The sequence below is a fragment of the Octodon degus genome, unplaced genomic scaffold (assembly GCF_000260255.1).
Source record: "Octodon degus isolate 3935 unplaced genomic scaffold, OctDeg1.0 scaffold00029, whole genome shotgun sequence".
In the NCBI taxonomy this organism is placed as follows: Eukaryota; Metazoa; Chordata; class Mammalia; order Rodentia; family Octodontidae; genus Octodon; species Octodon degus.
In genome coordinates, this window is record NW_004524605.1 from 1170946 (window position 1) to 1176026 (window position 5081).

Consider the following 5081-nt stretch of genomic DNA (forward strand, 5'->3'; position numbering starts at 1 on the left):
CCAACCAGCGCCAACAACCAGAGAGATTCCTGCCCCCCTTTAGATTCCTTTTTCCAGATATCTTCATATAAATGGTGTTAAATGACGTTTTGCAGAACTCTTGGATTTGGACTGGACACAGGCACCAAGCCAACATAGCAAACCTTCCAGAGGTTTCTTCCCAGTAACAGCTTTCCTTGGCTGCAGAGGCTAACTAATCAGTAAACAATTAACTAGTTAGCCTGCAACCACCTGCCCCAGTGCTCCATTAAGCTCTAGCCAAGCAAGATATCTTCTCTACCACCACACAACTGCTTTGTTTTTTTGTTTTTTTTTGGTGGAACTGGGGATTGAACTCAGGCCCTTGCACTTGCCAGATAAATGATTACTCTACTGTGCCATCTGCCTGAGCCCTGCGCTGCTGTTTGTTTTTTTTTTTAATTTTATTTATGCGTATGTGTGTGTGGCCAGCTCAGCCCACCAGGGGGCGGGCTGGCTGGCATGTGGTGCTGCGGGATTGAACCTGGTCCCTGTGCCTTGCTAAGCTTGTTCTAAGTAGGTGCTTTAGACCACTGAGCCATCTCACCAGCCCCAGCGCTGCTGTTTTTCTAGAAATGCTGTCTGATCACACCACTGGGAGAGTTCTCCAGTCTCCTCTCCCTCTAGATTTGAAAATTATGCATTTTTTTTCAAGCAATTTCAGCTGGTCAGCAGGCCTGAGGAACTTCCCTTGTAACTGAGGACTTGCCAGAGGTACACTCATTTGTATACATCTTTCACTTTGAATGTGTCTGCAGCTAAACCTATCAGCACTTCACCCATTTATTTTTTTATTTTTTGGCAGAACTGGGAATTGAACTCGGGCCCTTGCGCTTGCCAGGGAAGCACTCATTCTACTGGGCCATCTTGCCGGCCCAGCACTTCACCCTTCTAATGTTGAATAATGTTCTATTCTTTGTATGTACAGAGTGCTCTGTGGCACAGGGGATTGAGCCCATCGCCTTTAACCTTAGCTATATCCCTATCCCTTTTTTATTTTTAAGATAGTCTTGGGCCGGGGAGATAGCTCAGTGGAATAAGCACTTGCCTGGCAAGCTCAAAGACCTGAGTTCAATCCCCGGTTCCACACACAAAAAAAAGAACTTGCCTACATTTATGGAGCTGGTGAGATGGCTCAATGGTCTAAAGCACCTACTTAGAACAAACTTAGCAAATCACAGGGACCGCGGTTCAATCCCGCAGCACCACATGCCAGCCCCACCCCCTGGTGGGCTGAGCTGGCCACACACACACACACACACACACACACACACAAAAAAAAAAAAAAAAAAAAAAAAAAAAGATAGTCTTGCTAAGTTGTCCTCAACCTCCCAGCATGCTTGGATTACAGGTATTCACCACCACACACAGCTGGATGTACACTTTGTCTATCAGAGGGGAAGGACGTTTCAATTATTCCACTTTTGAGCTATATGTATTGCCCTGTAAACGAATGTACACAGCTATGTGTGTGGACATGCTTCCAATTCTCTTGGGTAGGAATGGAAATGCTGATTTGTAAGCTAAGTTTATGTTTAGCTTTTTAGAGAAATTGCCTGATCATTGTCCAAAGTGCTGCTCACTTTACATGCTCAGGTAGGAAGGTCCCAGTTTCACATCGCCACAGCCTGTGGGTACTTGCTACTGTCTTTCAGACCACAGATGGTACAGTGGGAAGGCAGGGCCTACGTGCTGGCAGGCCCAGCAAGGAGGCCGAGAGTCTGGGCAGCCCAGCCTGTCCTCCTGGCACACTGCCTGGGCCAGGCAGGTGGATGTGAAGGGCTCCAGGCAAACTGTGGCTTTGCTCTGCACTCAGCAGCTTGTCATAAACACTCTCAACTTCTTGTTTTTTCTGTTGACATCTAGAACCCTAGGTGGTTTTCAAGAAAAGTCTTCTCCAGTTATATAGTGATTTTCTAGGAAGACATGGCTGATCTGCTCACGAACTGCCCCCCTTGCTGGCTCATTGTGGGAGGTCCTGGGGTCAACCCACAGTACTGGAAAAAATTAATGTAAGGAGGATTTTTGTTAAGAGACAAGGTACTTTTGAGGGGGGTGTTTTGAATCAGGGACTTGTTTATGTACTTCAACCTGGCTTTGAACTCACTATGTAGCCCAGGCTGGCCTCAAACTTACAGGTCTGCTCACACTGCACCCCTTGCTGGCTCATCACTGGAGGATGTCTTCTGTGTCTTCTGTGTCTCCCCTGTGCTCTGTTTGCTTGTTTTGGCTGCTCTTCTACCCCTCTGGGACTGTTCACTGGGCCTACAAAAGGACACTAGCCAGGCCACTTCTCGAGTCTGGTGCCTAAACCATACTCCAGCACTACCGCATCATTTCTGGGTAAGCACCAGCCACTGGAGACTCAAAATAATTACGTTAGAAACCACTGAAAAGCTACAGCTAGTAAGCTCACATCAATAATAGATCTATAATTGGGGAGAAAGGATATGCCTTTATAGTAGAATGCTGAGGGCCAATTGGCGGGTATGAGGTAGGTAGCAGAATTGGAATATATTTTGCCACTATTGTTATAAAAATTAGATCAGGGAGTTAGGGTTGTAAATCAGTATCATAAATTTCAGACCAGCCTAGGCAATTTAGTGACTCAGCAAACACTCTGTCTCAAAATTTATTTATTTATTTAGGCAGAACCAGGGATTAAACTCAGACCCTTGCGCTTGCCAGGGAAGCGCTTATTCTATTGAGCCATCTCCCCAGCGCCTGTCTCAAAATTTAGAAAAAGAAAAAACAGTCTAGTATGTAGGTCAAAACAAAGGTCCTGGGTTCAACCCACAGTACTGGAAAAAAAATATAAGAGGATTTTTGATAAGAGACATGGTACTTTTGGGGGGATGCTTTGAATCACGGACTTGTTATATACTTCAGTCTGGCTTTGAGCTCCCTATGTAGCCCAGGCTGGCCTCAAACTTGCAGAGATTCTCCTATCTCAGCCTCCCAGGTGCTGGGATTATAGACATATGTCACTATACTGACTACCCAGTTTAGAAGGCTAAGTACAATATCTGTCTCCAGACGGAATAGAGGGCAAAAAAAAAAATGATATAAATAACATGTGGGGAACCACTCAGACTACTCCAAAGCTCAGGGGTGTCTAAGGACCCCTGAGGATGTGACCCACTGTCTTGCGCAAGGACCCAGCAGAAGACAGTTATGTAACCACGACTTAGCATGCACCAGTGAGGCTAGCCTGTAAGAATGTAAATATGAGGTAACAACCTGTGCGAGAATTATGCGATGACACAAGTGGCTCTTGCTCTCTGCTCTGCTCCATGCTGCCTGCTGTTTTCGTTGATGTCTTACACACCTGTGCTCTTTAACCTGGGGACCTTACACACAAAATTCTTCTTGGGGCCTCCAAGCAGGTCAACAAGACATTCTAGGTAAATTCACAAAACTGCAGTATCAACATTTCATGAAAGTACTGGGGCACTCTATGCTCATGAGGTTGATAACTATGATGTGGTTTGTAACAGAATACACAGATTTAGGGGCAAACAGCTGTGACGTACACAAATGGTTGGAAATCAGGCAAACAAGTTCAGTGTTGATAAACAGGCATCTGGGTAATGGAAATATAGGTGTTCCTCATAAAATTTTATATTCATAACTTTTTTCAGAGTTTGAAATTAACCCCAAATAAAGATTTTTTAAAAATCCAGGCTTTCATAATTAAAAGACAACTGTCCAGATTCTATTTTTGAAATTGAAATCCCAGAACAAACTTCTGCTTTCTGCAAAATATCTCAGGCTTTCACTGAAAGATAACAGCCACCTGGGTAAAAAGGAATTAATGAGGCTACACAAGGGCTGGGGAGATGGCTCAGTAGAATAAGTGCTTGCCGGGCAAGCGCAAGGGCCTGAGTTCAATCAATGGTCCTACCAAAAAAAAATTAGGCTACACTGACCACCCAAGCTTACTATATTTGTTAAAATGCATTGTATGGGGGCCAGGGAGATGGCTCAGTAGAATAAGCGTTTGCCTGGCAAGCGCAAGGGCCTGAGTTCAATCCCTGGTTCCGCAAAAAAAAAAAAAAAAAGCATTGTATGTTCACCCAGATCTATATAGCCACACTTCATAAATTTACATATAAAACAAACCCAAAAATCAAATTAACATTTAAATAGGCAGTCCCTGTGCTTTGCTGAGCTTGTTCTAAGTAGGTGCTTTAGACCACTGAGCCATCTCTCCAGCCCCGAAGCTAGAAGTGTTGGCACACAGCTACAATCCCAGCACTCAAGAGGCTGAAGCAGGAAGATTGCTGCAAGTTTGAGGCTAGCCTGGGCTACAGAGTGGGTGCAAGCCCAGTCTGAACTACACAGGGATATCCTGTCTCAAAAAGACAAAACAAATAAATAAATAATAAACAAAGGAACAAAGGACAGGGCCTATAGCTTAGTGTGAAGGTCCTAGATTCAATCAACCAATACCATAAAAATAAATAGACCAAAAATGTTTTTCTCCTGAAAGCCCCTCTGGTTCCAGTGCCCTGGCTGAAGGAGAAGCTAGGTGCTCAGCTGCCCTGAGCTCCCAGCTAGCTGTCTGGGACTCTGTAACCACCTTTTACCAGCAGGGTTCAAGGCCTGGTGCACTCCTAGTGCTCTCTCCTCAGCTCTGAAAGCAAAACCACAGGACTCCTCAGTTGTGACTCTTCCTGGTCATGACACTTATCCAGGGTAGGCAGCACATGCTAATGTTAACTCAAAGCAAGCCAGGCCTAGAGATGCATGCCTGTAATCCTGGCACTCAGGAGGAGGTTATGGTTACATCAGTACATAAGCATGTAAATCTTGGTAACAGTTACTATTTAAAGGCTGAACAATAAAGATGCTCACATCTGCTGTCTGTTCTGCATGCATTCTTTTCTCTGGGGAACTCAGGTGAGAAAATACATCTTTAGGGCTGGTGAGATGGCTCAGTGGTCTAAAGCACCTACTTAGAACAAGCTAAGCCAAGCAAAACACAGGGACCGTGGTTCAATCCCCCAGCACCACATGCCAGCCAGCCCCGCCCCCTGGTGGGCTGAGCTGGCCACACACAC